The sequence below is a fragment of the Arvicanthis niloticus genome, chromosome 18 (genome assembly GCF_011762505.2).
Source record: "Arvicanthis niloticus isolate mArvNil1 chromosome 18, mArvNil1.pat.X, whole genome shotgun sequence".
NCBI lineage: Eukaryota > Metazoa > Chordata > Mammalia > Rodentia > Muridae > Arvicanthis > Arvicanthis niloticus.
Window position 1 is genome coordinate 48,756,127 of NC_047675.1, and position 14,826 is coordinate 48,770,952.

A 14,826-nucleotide genomic window follows, 5' to 3' on the forward strand; every position below is an offset into this window, starting at 1 on the left:
CCAGTCACTCTCAGGAGGTTTGGGACATATCAGCCAAAGATCCCATTCCTCCCAACTGACCACACACTCTGGCCTCAAGTCGTGAAATCTACAGCTCTCCCCCGAGAGCAGCGCCCAAATCAGCAGCACCCACCGGATGTCAGGTTATAAGCCCCAGATCTGTCCTGCCCATATCCGACTACTCTTCATGATGACAGTTGATACAATGTGCACATAGTTCTAAACAAACACAGCAACTGCTGGGTCTCCAAACTATTTAGAGATAGAAGAAACAAGACCATCAACCTACTATTTCTTCAACAAAATCTCCCTCACAAGGACACAAGAGATGCTACTTATGAACCCCAGAAGATTTCATGGTAGTCACTCCACACCATCCTCTCTGAAAAAAATCCCGGACAGCAGTCACTGCCCTGAGCAAAACTCCATCAGGCTCAAGAGCAAATGCAAGAAGCAGTACTCACAGATTCCATGGCAAAAGTCAGTGTTGCTCAGGACTGGGTGTGAACTCCAGCAGGGCAGTGTGCTCTGAAAGGAGAAAGGAAGGACAGATTAAGTCACTGCTCATCTCTTAGCACCTTTCAGTATCTGAAAATAAGGTGAGATCCAGCTCCAAACACATGAGCAGGAAGAGTCAGGGCAACCTTAGAGGGCCAGGCCAGGCCAGGCCAGGCCAGGACAGGAGAGGACAGGACAGGACAGGACAGGACAGGACAGGCTCTGAGAACAAGCAGTGTCCTCAAGCACAATCTTCAACTTTTGCTCTCCAACATAGCTTTTAAAATAAAATTAAATTAAATTAAAAAACAAAAACAAAACACACCAATTCCTAGCTTGGTTTTGCTGTACCAAGATATTCCATGTGCATGCTGCAAAGATAAAGTGAGCTTTCTTGGTCTGCCCTTAAATCTCTCTATAGACTACTAATAAAGCCTTAAGGCTATTAAAAACAAGTAGGAATAAGTTGAACCAGATTACTTGCTGCTCTTACAGAAGACACAGGTTCAATTCCTACCAACCACATGGTGGCTTACAAATCATCTCAACTTCAGTTCCAAAGATGACCACCTCATATGGAGACTGAAGGCACAGGGCATGTGGTACACATACATAAACGGAGGCAAAACACCTATACACATAAAAAAAGCTTTAAGTGTAAGAAGAAAAAAACTCATCTGAGTAAACCAGCTTCCAGCCAGCACATGCCCTGCTTTAATCAAAGTGTCAAGTATATAATAAAATTTCCCAGTTGTCCTATAAAGGCAGTGAGGAACCAATTCAGACCATAAGTCAAATGTCTATGATAGTAACTCAGCAAACAAGAACAGCTTACTGCTAGGATTCTGAAATAAATTCAGGGATGTCTTCAACTTCGTGTCTCTTAAACTTGGTTTGACAGTGACTATCAAACACTGACTGACATTGGGCCAGAGCTTGGAGACAGACAATGAGCCACATGCCCAGCCTCATCCCCAGGTCGTTTCTAGAACTCCTAACAACTCTGACAACCAAAGTTGTGACCAACCAATACCACATACTGAAGAACTATGTAAACTGCCTGTCATCTGAGGAAAACAGGCCCAACATGGGCACTGGGGTAAACTGTTTGCAGTCTAAGATCACACGAGGCACCAAGACCAATCTAGAACAGGATACAGGTCTTACAGACCCTAAAGACTTTCATTCTACTGAAAGGATATCTTTAACAGATTCCATTATTTTTAGAAAACAATTTAATCAAGAATTCTTAAAATATTTGGGAGGAGAAAACACTGATGAAATATTCTAGGATAGGAAAAGCTTGGCATGAAGGAAGCAGGAAGGTGAAGCGTTCAAGGAAAACCTCAGAAACACAGTGAGTCTAAAGCCAACCTGGGCTACATGAGACCCTCAGAAACACAGTGAGTTTAAAGCCAGCCTGGGCTACATGAGATCCTGCAAGAAAAATTGGGGTCAGGGACAAGGACAGGGTGGAAGATCTCACAACTCTCTACGGGCTAATTTTTTTTTTTAATTAGAAAAAAAAACCAAGCCACATCTTTTACTTCCTGTATTTTTCCTATTATCTTTTTTACTATCAGCTTATAGCAGTTGTGAATTCTAGCTCAGAAATCCATACATCCTGAGAAAAACAGCTGACACCAACAAGGCAAGGTGCCTCCAAGTTCAGTGTGCAATGCCTGACATTCCTGACAGAAAGATTGTCTGTTCGTGCCTGGGCAGGTAAGGGTACTTTGTCCTTCTGTACACAACTTCACCAAGATCCTACTAGAGCAACAGAGAGGAATGTCCACCCATGAGTCTGACAATGTGGAGAAGATGCTACAAATGCCAACAAATCCTGACATACAGATCTATGTTTTTTTTTTTTAAAGAGCTGGATGTGTGCTACATATGCGCCTTTAATCAGGAGGCTGATGTCGTATGGCAAGTTTGGGGCATCCTAGGTTACAAAAGAGACCCTGAAAAGGAATGAGGGGAGGGTGTTCTGGGATTATAGCTCAAATGGCAGAGTGCCTGTATAGCATGTGCCAGCAACTCAAAAGAAGGGGGAGAAGGAAAATTTATAGAGTCCATCCAATAAACATTCCCAGCAGCTTTATTCCCCTAAAGTCGAGATGTTTCTCTTTTTTGTGAAGGGTTAACCCAACTGGTAAACCTGGCCTAATGGAATCCTATGTGGCCATAAGAACACAACTACTGGTACAGGCACCGGAAAAGCTCCTAAAACAGCGAGTGAGTTTCCTTCCCTCCTGACAGTGCTAGAACCACAGCGACCTGTGCTGCTCATGCCTAGGACTGGCCGTGGCCTGCTCCTAGAGAAGCAGGACAGTCTCAGGCTAGTCTCTCCCCTTCCCACCCTCCTAGGAGGAAATACATAGTTACGGCTGCTGGTTTCAGGATGAGGTGCTATGTTACTATTCCTGTGATTTAGAATTAAAGAGAGTAATAAAAAAGCTAAAAGAAGAGAGCTCCTTACATACCTTTTAATTCAATGTTTCTTTCACGGAAAGGAAAAAAAAAAAGGCAAAATTAAGTGTTTCAATACAATTCCTGTTCCCTGAGCAGGAGAAGATGCAAATCCTCATCTATCTGTAAACTCTGCTCCTCCCACTACAACCTTCCCATCCTTGCCAAACCATAGTTCTGATCACAGATGTTTTTAACGTGGACAGATACACACATAATATGAAAACTGCAGGTCAGAGACTGGTAAGTACCTGAAAACAAAAACTCAAGCTTAAGAGAGTGACTCAGTGCAGCCCAACCATCGCACACATCCCACAGGGAGGAGCCTTGGTGAGGTTATGCAAGCTGCAGAGGACAACCTGAACATCTACAAGGTCTGAATCTGCACAAAGTTTCAATCAGAAGATCCACAACAACAAACCCCTTCCAGAAGTGCCTCTCCCTCTCCAGGCTGGAAGGATGTAGAACAGAAAATCTCTCCTCCTTTTCAGACACTTCATTCACACATTCTAACAATAAAGACAGAAAACAAACTTTTCAGAAGGACTAGAGGAGGAAAAGTGATTGTCATATCATAAGCTCTTCTCAAATCCACAGAATTCCACAGCAGTGTACCTAACAGTTCCACAGAGTTCCACAGCAGTGTACCTAACAGTTCCACAGAGTTCCACAGCAGTGTACCTAACAGTTCCACAGAGTTCCACAGCAGTGTACCTAACAGTTCCACAGAGTTCCACAGCAGTGTACCTAACAGTTCCACAGAGTTCCACAGCAGTGTACCTAACAGTTCCACAGAGTTCCACGGCAGTGTACCTAACAGTTCCACAGAGTTCCACGGCAGTGTACCTAACAGTTCCACAGAGTTCCACGGCAGTGTACCTAACAGTTCCACAGAGTTCCACGGCAGTGTACCTAACAGTTCCACAGAGTTCCACGGCAGTGTACCTAACAGTTCCACAGAGTTCCACGGCAGTGTACCTAACAGTTCCACAGAGTTCCACGGCAGTGTACCTAACAGTTCCACAGAGTTCCACGGCAGTGTACCTAACAGTTCCACAGAATTCCACGGCAGTGTACCTAACAGGTCCACAGAATTCCACAGCAGTGTACCTAACAGTTCCACAGAGTTCCACAGCAGTGTACCTAACAGAGTTCCACAGAGTTCCACAGCAGTGTACCTAACAGTTCCACAGAGTTCCACAGCAGTGTACCTAACAGAGTTCCACAGAGTTCCACAGCAGTGTACCTAACAGAGTTCTGCCTTGGTTCCTTCCCACCAAAACTCCTGCTGACGTTCAGTTCACTCACACAGCAATCCTGGGGAAGGAGCCTGGCAAGAGGTGCGTGAGCCATTAAGGCGCAGCCCTCAGAAATGGATCCAACGAATCCTGAGTCCAGAGCGTTAGGTCTTCTTCTATTCCTTTTCTCCCCTCCACACCAATCTGTACACTTCCTCTTCCTGCCACGCTCCAGCAGCATGGGCCCTCCGACAGTCAGAGGCTGATGCTATGATCTTGGAATACCAGAACTGTGAGCCCAAATACAAGTCTCCTTCATGTGAGCAGTTGTTCAGTGTGTCAGCGTGAGGAGTTGTCCTGCGTCAGTGTGAGGAGTTACCCCGTGTGTCGGTGTGAGGCTCCCACAGGATGTCTGCTCATTTACCCTCAACTTTTCACAGCTCCATGTTTTACCATTTATATAAAATGAACAATTCAGGTAAGAGAAGTAGCAGACACTAGGCATAGCCTCTTCTGTCAGACAAGAAACAGAATCATGCAGAGCTCCATACAAAGACTTTCTAAGCCTCAGCCACAGGACTCCTTGCAAATTCCCCACATTCCCTCTCTTGGATGCCCCAGAAAGACAGATTAAGATGTACAGTGGCAGACGTCAACAGAAGCAATGTAGCCAGCGACACAGGGAGCTCCCACAGTAAAAGAAAACCTACTATCAGTGAGGCACCACTTAAAACTTGAACAAGGGGACTAAAAGATGGCTCACGATCAAGAGCGTACATATACTGACTACTCTTGCAAAGGACTCAAGCTACACACCACTTGGACCAATATAAAGTGATTTACAACTACCTCGGAGGAATGCAACTCCTTCCATAAGCATTCACCCCGCTCTCTCTCTCTCTCTCTCTCTCTCTCTCTCTCTCTCTCTCCCTCCCTCCCTCCCTCCCTCCCTCCACTCACACACACACACACACTTAAAATATTCTGATATAAATGAGTGAGTATATAATCAAACAAAAGCCAGAACTTAAGTGGACTACCTAGCTAGAAACTTTATTTTGGAGAAAAAATTAAAAACTGAAGAACTGAAAGAGAAATGCACACACCAGAGACAGCACAGAACCCAGAGACAACTACAAAAGTTATCAAATATCTGCTGTCATTAGAAAAACAACACTATCACAGGCAGTCTTCTGATTCAGCAAGATACCTGTTGAAATCCCAAATGTCAAGTTCAAAACTAAACATACTGAATTCTATTTTCTCTCAAACATTTTACACTTACAGAACTATAAAAGTTTCTTAAAACTTTTTTATTTTTATTTTGTATTTATTTTATATGAGTACACTGTAGCTGTCTTCAGGCACACCAGAAGAGGGCATTGGATCCCTTTACAGATGGTTGTGAGCCACCATGTGGTTGCTGGGAATTGAATTCAGGACCTCTCAAAGAGGAGTCAGTGCTCTGAACCGCTGAACCATCTCTCCGGCCCCTTTTAAAAACTTTCTTGAGAGCAGAGAAGGAAGGAAACAGTTGGTATATCTGAGATTCATATGATCCCATAATTTATTAAGTACACTTTTTATTATTAGGAGAAAATAGGAGTTCTAATCTATAAAACCATGGTTATTCCTAAAACAACTTTAAAATTTTAAGCATCTCCTTTATCTGACAAAACTACCTTTTCCCTTTTAAAAAAGATCCTTTGGGAGCTAGAGAGATGGCTCAGGGCTAAGAGCACATATTACTCTTGCAAAGGACCTGAGTTCAGATCCTAGCACCCACACCAGGCAGCTCATAGCTGCCTGTGACTTACCCTTACCAGAGAAGCATGTTAGCTTCTACCCTACGGGCAGGCAGGCAGGCAGGCAGAAGCACCTGCCATAATCCCAGCACTAGGTAGAGGCAGATGGATATCTGAGTTCAAGGCCAGCCTGGTCTACAGAGTTCCAATACAGCCAGAGCTACACAGAGAAAGCACCTCAATAAACCTAGGTAGACAGACCTAGATCTTTAGAGAAGCTTGTTTATAGCTTGTAGCAAACGTTAGATAAAAGCAATGGATGAAGGCAAGGTGCTCTTGTGCATGTGCTATGCACATACTGCATGTCTACATTCATTATGCTTGGTACAAATGGACTTGTTCACTGACACACCCAGAGTGTGGAACACTCAGATAGCAGGAAAGCTTGACAGAGAGCTGCTGAGTGGCAGGTCCTCATGCAGCTTGTGCCATGTCCACCACACTACATCTTAACCGGGACCCTTCCTTCAGAGTAACAGTATCTTCTTCCTCCTCCTTGTAAAAGTTCTGAGTGTCTGAGTAACCTGCCTAAAACTCAAAGCTTAGCTTTGAAACACATATCTAAACTAGTCAGACACACAGCCTCCATGACATCTGAGAGCATCCCATATTCCAGGCTCCTCTTAAATTTCTCCCAGCTAGCTTCCTTTGGTATGTGTGCTTCATCTCGTTTCCTACATGATCTTCCTCAACTTGCCTGCTATCTCATCAGCCTAATGTGGCTGGCTTTAACCATGCCGTGTCACTCCAACTCTCAACTCCCTCCAGAAAAGCCATGTCCTGTCCAGTACCTATCCAACAACTGGAGACACTGTCAATCCACGGTCTCACTCAGCTCACACAGAGGGCAGACTACTCTATCCAACCTGTTATTTTTCCTGAACTTCCTGACCTGCTGTAGAAGCCCCTGTCTATGCAATCCTACAAGCCAGACCCCAGCAGCTATTTCTTCTTACTGCCAAAAGTGAGATTGTAAATCCTGTCAATTTCTATTCCAAGGGGAAAGGGGAAAAAAAAAAAACTTCCAACTTCTGTAACTATCCTAATTTCTAACTCTCAGTAAAATCAATATTTACTCATCTGCATTATCATAATGCAGTTCTCTGCCTTCAATCACACACCCAATCCAATTTATTCTCCATACTGCTTAGAAATGAATCTACCACATCTGACATGCCCCTCTCATCTACACTATACATCCATCTAGCCTATAAAACAAGTCACTAAAATAACAAGGAAGATATTTTCGTTTCCAAATTGTACGACCACAATGTGAAAAGTACATTCTGGTGGAATACACACACACACACACACACACACACACACACACACACACGAGCAATGCCATGGCGGCACACTACTTGGGAGACTGGGCAGGAAGATCTAGAGTGTGACACCAACCTGCATTATAAACAAGACCCTGAGACTCAACCTAAGGAAGGAAAAGAAGAGACAGAGGGTGAAGGAACAAAGTAAACATTATCTAAGCACGCTTGTACACACTTGTGAAAACGTTACAATGAAACCCATTATTTTGTACAAATAACTTTTAAAGGTATCACAAGGTTGGGCATAGTGAGTAGCCTTTAATCACAGTGGATCTCTTGAGTTTGAAGCCAGCCTGGCCTGCACAGCCAGCTCCAGGGCAGCCAGACTACACAGAAAGACCTTATCTAAAGAACAGAATGAAAAACAGGGCTGTCCTCTACTCTGCTCACCTGGCCAACTATTAATCTTTCAAAAGTTTTGACTTACTTCCGAAAGATCTTCCTTTCTTTTTTTTTTTTTTTTTTTTTTTGTTGTTGTTGTTGTTTTGTTTTCTCTGTGTCCTAGCTAGCCTGGAACTCACTCTGTAGACCAGGCTGGCCTCAAACTCAGAAATCCGCCTGCCTCTGCCTCCCAAGTGCTGGGATTAAAGGCGTGCGCCACCACCGCCAGGCTTTCAATATTTTTTTTAAATCTCTAAAAGGACATGTGTAAATTTTATATTTTTACCTTACATCACCACCAGAGATATGAACTAGGCAATATAACCGGTCAAGTGAACACACATACAAGTCAGAACAAGGAAATGCAAGTATCAAAGGACTACAAAAAGCATAGTCAGCTGACACATTAACAAGCAATCACATAAACATCACCATGGAAATTACCATCTCTATCCCAACACTTTGCCCTTTTGGTCCATTCAATTTATATTCTTTGAAGTATGAAACGTTCAACTGGGATGAATATAACTTACACTCAAAATTAACTAAGAAATGAAGAACGAGGAAAGTAGGAGCTCCTCCAAACCACATCTCAATAGCTCCTAAGAGCAGCTGCGACTTCTGCAGCCTCCCTTCCTCCTTCATTATGTGATCTAGCACCAACATTCACCATCTCCACAGCACAGCAATCTCTCTAACCATGACAGCTTAGAAAATACTTTTTCCTCCTTACTGATACTTAAAAAGCATTTAAAACAAATTACTTCAAAACAGAAATTCACACTGATCACTAGTCCCAACTCAAGCAAGACCAAACTCTCAAGTCGGAGCCTTCCTACCAAGTGCCCATGCCAGTGTCAGCACTTGAGAAGCAGAGGAAGGTGCATCTCTGAGTTGGGGCCATCCTGGCCTATACAGTGAGTTCTAGGCAAGCTAGAACTGCCATGTGAGAGCTCATCTCAAACAAACAAACAAACAAACAAACAAACAAACAAACAAACACGTTCCTAAGGGAGCAGTATGAAATTGAGAGTAGAAGCACAGCTCGTCCCCACAGCTGCCATATGCCTTGACAAAGAGCCATAGTTTGGAGAGAAGAAACAGACTCCTGTGCCTGACAAGTAGCTGCATTGGTTATAGACTAGTAACATCTGGTAGGATGAATATGGTGCGTCATATACATATAATTCAAGACCCTCTACTTAAACCACTGGTTAGCCTTTCCACTCACTAGCTATAACAAAGAGACAAAGAGCTCCACAAAGAATATGTACGTACCTACCTACTTCAGAGCCTGTCTGCCACAGCTTCCCTCAACATGTCTCTTAGCAAGTTCACCCACCTCCTGAAGACACTGCATTCTTCTCTGTATGGGACTGAGGACTGCAAATCGAGTTCTCACCTCTCCTGATCTCCACCCTTAACAAATAAATCTAATAAGTAAACACTGACTTAGTTCTTCCTTTGGCATCTTTCAATATAAACTTGTGTAATAATCAACTAAGACAATTTTTCTCTAAATTGAGAAAATCTCCCCCTGCCCAACAAAACGGTTGGAGAGAACTAGGGGGGGGGGTTTAAATGCAAAGATCCAACAGCCGTTTCATACATATTTCAAAACAGATGTCTCCTAGAACCCACACTTGCTTTCTGGGATGAGATCAATATGACGTGTGGCAACGCCAGTCTCTTACAGGAATACTACACTCAATTCCAAACACATCAAAGTCTTTTAGTCATCAACAGTGGCTCCTGTCTATAATCCCTGCACTCAGGAGACTAAGAGAGAATAACTTGAAGGCTGAGGCCAAACTGGGCTACAAAGTGAGATCTCAAACAAACAAACAACCCTTCTGATGCCAATCAATCACCTGACAGCTCGTGAGCATCAAATGACAAGAGGAGCAGAGAACAAGTGGAAAAACTGCTCAGACTCTGGGAGCTGAGCAGACTGGTGTTCTAAAGAATTGATGCTGACTGATTAACTGGGTAAAACCAACATTGCCCTAAAATGTTAGGCAAGAAACCATGAAGCAGGGACCCATGAAACTGTGATTACTCAGTGGGTGTGGTAATTAATCTTCAGGACATACAGTCTGCTAGGAAGCCAGGAATGTACCATCCACACACATCACTGTCACTAGCTGGTCAGTGTACAGAATAAAGTGTGCAAGTGCATGCCAGCTGTGTGCAGATACACGAAGAAGCCAGGGGAGAGGATCCTCCCTTGGAGCTGAGATTATAGGCAGTTCTGAGGTGTACAATGTGGGTGCTAGAAGTACAGCCAGTCCCTGTGCGCCAGAATGTCTCTTCTTTAAAACTTCGATTTATTTCATTCAATATGCTGGCAATCAATGGTCTCCATCTCTAAGCTGCCACAATCTCTAGAAGGACAACTTGTACTGGGTTAGTGACTATGTTAAACCATCCATTAGTCTGGAAGCTGACACTATGAGCAGAAAGCTTTGTGCATAGCCATGCAGATCCTCCCAGCAATCTCGACATCACTAGCAAGAAGACAGCTTCTTCATCATGAATATGAAACAAAATTTTCTTGTTCCAACATGTGGATGAAACTAAGGAATAAAAACAAGAACGGCACCAATTTCCTACCAAGAGAGGCTCTAAGAGCTGCAGCAGTACAAAAAAGTACCCAAAAAAGCAGTACAAAAGGTTGAAGAAAAGGAAGGACTCAGATTCAAAATGTGTGTACACTAAGAGCTTAACCCTGCCTTGGGGACATTTATTCCTTCCTTCTATATATTTATTCATATATAGAACAAGAAAGGATTTTCTGGATCTAGAAAAAGAACTAAAAAGTGGGTAAAGTGTTTACTGTACAAGCACAAGGACCTAAGTTCTAATCTTTGGAGCTCACTGGCCAGTCAGTCTGGCCTATGGTAAGGCTGTAACTCCAAGTCTAGGGAACCTGAAGCCTCCTTTTGGCCTCCTTGGGCACCAAGCACATAAGGAGTACACAGACATAGAACAGTAACAAGTAAATGACAGAAGGCAGGCATGGTACTGCTTACTTGTCATACCATGCTGTGGAGACAGAAGCAAACTCCTAGGGATCAGGGCTCATCCAGCCTAAACAACAAGCTCCAGGTCAGTAAGAGATAGTGTCTTAGCGGAGAGGGATACATGGCACTTAAGGACAGGACCTGAAACTGGCCTCTGCAAACATCAGCAGGTGATAAAAATGTGGGAGGGGGAGAGGGGGAGAAGAAGGGGAGAGGGAAGGAGGGACTGGCCAAAGCAGACTTTGTTTCACAATTGCAAATCTAATACTCAAGAGTGTTGAGGGAGGACAACTACCACAAATTCAAGGCCAACCTAGGCTATACCTTAAATTACCAGCTCAGGTGATATAGTTGGATACTGTCTCAAAAACAAAACACATCCAATAATAAAATAAACAACACACACACCCTGAATATCAACTTGTATGCTAGAATTTTCAAAACAGAAAACTACACTAAGATTCTGAGGGCAGCCCGCAATGGAAACCAGAAGAGCAGGCACAGTAGTGTGCACTGTGTCCTGGTCCGTCCAGAGGCTGAGGGAAGACCTGAGCCTTGACCATGGTAACAAATCAAGTGTAGGGAAGAGGAAGACGGAAAAAGAACAGCAGATCATTTTATTACTGAGCTGAAATAAAAACAAAGCCCATCTAGCAGTGGCAGAACAAAGATGACAGAAATCCTGTGATGACAAAGATGAGAGAATCCACTCCCAATTGAATTTCTGCACCTTTCAATCTATATTAAAAAAAAAAGGAGGGGGGGGATATTCCCTGCTCCTCTTCTTTGCCCGTGCTCTAAGCCAGCAGAAAAACCTGCCACTCCCTCTTTTCACTTCCCTGAGCATTTTCTCTCCTGTCAGTAACCTCGTTCCTGAGCTTCCCACTGATGGCCCCATTACTGACCTGTGTGCACAGGCAGTGAAGCAGGACCCCTCACTGGCCCTAAAGCAGCCTCTTCTGACCAAGCTTCCTACAACGAGGCTGCAGTGTGCTGCTCCTCTGCTGTCTCCTCTCTGCTCCTCCACTTTAGTATGACTTAAATGTTATGAGTCCCAGCTTCTAGTGACTGGGCCAGCAAGCTCAACAATGAGCAATTACACACACACAAAAAAAAAATTTTAATTATTTTGGGAATTAAAAAAATTTGAGAAACAGCTTTTTTGCTCACAAGATGTCACCTCACCACAGAAATCCTCCTTTACAAATGTCTGGCCAATCAAACAGTACATATGAATACTGCAACAACTTCTGGGCCTCTAGGAAAACCAGAAGATCCCTCATCTTTGACCTAACCTCTTTAGGTTTGCTGACGGCGGAGACCAGGCTTTGAAAGGTGGATAATGGGTGGATTCAGGAGGACAAACAGACTTGCCCTAACACCAGCCCTAAACAGCAGTCTTGTTTCTGGCTGAACCAAGTTCCAAAGAGGAGACCTTAATGGACTCGGCCCAAGGACTATAAAGAAACTAGAAGATTGGCCATATTGGAGAATTAAAGGGTGTTTTCTAGGCTAAGGACTGTGAGTATAGCATCTGAGGTCAAATTCAAACACCAACCTCAATATGGCAAAGTCTTTAAGAATGAATTTCTAACTGCCAGGTGTGGTAGCATAGGACTTTAATCCTAGCAGTCAGGAAGTAAAGACAAGCAAATCTCTGAGTTCCAGAACAAACAAAAAAGAATGATATTCTGCCTTTGAGGCCTTTCGACTTCTAGAAATCTTCAGGGGTGTGTGTGTGTGTAAATGGTTAAAAACAACAACAAACTTTACAAAGGCCTAAGAAGCCAACTTATTGTGGTCTTGAATTGAGAAAAAAATTTACTTTTTCTGTTTTCTTTCTTTTGTGTGTGTGTGTGTGTGTGTGTGTGTGTGTGTGTGTGTGTGTGTGAGAGAGAGAGAGAGAGAGAGAGAGAGAGAGAGAGAGAGAGAGAGAGAGAGATATGGGGAGTGCAGTCTCTCACTCTCTAGGCCAGGCTAGCCTCAAACACACCGAGATCTACCTGCCTCTGCCTGCTGCGATTAAAGGGAAGCAACATCACAAAGGCATAGGAAAAATTTAATACATAATGGTCATGATCCACAATCTGAAAGACTGTATGTGCAAAGAACCCAGAAAATTTTCTAAATAAAAGGATCCACAGGGCAGTGGTGGCACATGCCTTTAATTCCAGCACTTGGGAGGCAGAGGCAGGCGGATTTCTGAGTTCGAGGCCAGCCTGGTCTACAGAATGAGTTCCAGGACAGCCAGGGCTACACAGAGAAACCCTGTCTCTAAACTCCCCTCCCCCAAAAAGGATCCAATTGCCAGCGCCAGCTATCAATGTTGATGGCTTCCTGCATGTTATTTCCCCTTTAAGGATTAAAGATTTACTTCTGCCCACAGCTTTAAGAGGGTTATAGTCCACCACAGCAGGAAGACATAGTATATCTGCTCAGTACAAGGTAAAAGCAATACGGTCAGAGGTTGCCGAAGCAGAACCAACTGCATTCTTTCTACTTATCTTAATCAGCACAGTGGAAAGTTATGATTACCACAGTGCATGATACATGGTGATCAAAACTCCAGTGTAAGCCAGGCACAGCCATACACCTGAGAGCACTTAGGATGAAGATGAAGAGGGAGGAGGACTAAACGTTGAGGTAGTGAACGTTTTAAAAAGCAATTACATATCCAATCATAATAGAGTTCTTTTTCCTACCAACACCATAAAGGCTCTAGCAGATTACATCACTGTTAATAAACAGGAAAGTTTTGGTGGGAGATACAGGTTTGGTTTGATGTCTTTTTTTGCTTTGTTTTGTTTTTTCAGACAGTCTCCTTATGTAGCCACCCTGGCTTTAAACTCATGTCTTAGTCTCCCATCCACATAGAGCGGTTCGCAGGTGATGAGGGTGAAAGGCCACCTGAAGCACACTGCCAGAGACCATCATACTTAAACACTCACCTCAGCTTCAGTAACACACAAGCAACAGCACTCACACAACACTAAAGCTGTTCTAGATTGATCCCTTCAAAGTCTCAAATCTTTAAGAATGCTTCCATTCCAAACTGCCATGATAATTCTGCTAAGAACTGAACTCAACACAGACCAAGACACACCACTAGATGAACAGCACCATCACCTCTGCATCAACTTCAACAACATCCACATTGTGGGGACCAGGCCACAGCCTGTTTAACCCCACAGCCTGCCGCTTACTCCCATCAAGACAAACACAGACAGGAGTAAAGTATGACATTTTAGGATTACTCCTAAAACACAGAATGTAGAGCCACGCCCACATCCTGTCCGGAAGTTAAGACAATGGGATGAGTCATAAGCAACAGGCTTCCTCCAAAGGCATCCACTGTGCTGTTATTAAACAACACACATCTTACATATATTAGTATGAAGTGGAAATGCTCCCATTATGCCAGGGACAAACAATTTTTTAAATTTGTCATATAATTATTTGGAAAACTTAAAGCCATAGAAGTTCTCACAATCTACAGGCAGGGTCCTGATTAGCCTGTAGAAGTTGCCTGGCCTCACAGCAGACCTAGAGATAAGAACTCACCTTTCTCTGGTCTTTCCAGAGCAATAACTCACACACTCACACACACTCTCACTCTCTCACACTCACTCTCTCTCTCCCCACCCCCAACGATGTAGAATTGGCTCAGCTGTTAGGAGCAACAGGCTTCCTCCAAAGGCACTGTGCTGTTATTAAACAATACACATGTTACATATATTAATATGAAGTGGAAATGCTCCCACTATGCCAGGGACAAACAACAATGCAACTCTTTTTTTAAAACTGTCATATAATTAATTGGAAAATTAAAGCCACACCTAATTCATATATACTTTTGTTTTAAGATCTTGAAAGTACAATAGCAGAATATTACCCAGTAATTAAAGCAACAGCACTGAAAAAGTATTTCAGATATACAAGCTTAATTCTATTAAATTTAAATATAATAAAACAGTGGTCACAGGTAAGCAAATCAAGAGGCCAGCCAATGATGCTTACTAACTGAAAAGGAGGTTTTCCTACAGTGACTTTGTGAAAGACTTTTCTGGAATCTTAGACTGAC

At 43.3% G+C, this 14,826-nt stretch overlaps 1 protein-coding gene across 4 annotated transcripts in view; it reads right to left on the bottom strand.

The window, feature by feature from the left end:
- Positions 1–14,826, bottom strand: part of Ankrd11 (ankyrin repeat domain containing 11) — a 145,798-nt gene that overhangs the window by 84,503 nt on the left and 46,469 nt on the right. For 3 of the 4 annotated variants that reach the window (XM_076916007.1, XM_034522440.2, XM_076916005.1), the window contains exon 2: positions 465–528. The exons of the other annotated variant lie outside the window; for it this stretch is intronic. The gene's annotated coding sequence lies outside the window, so the exon portion shown is untranslated. The remainder of the gene's footprint in view (positions 1–464; positions 529–14,826) is intronic. 4 annotated transcript variants of the gene reach the window in all.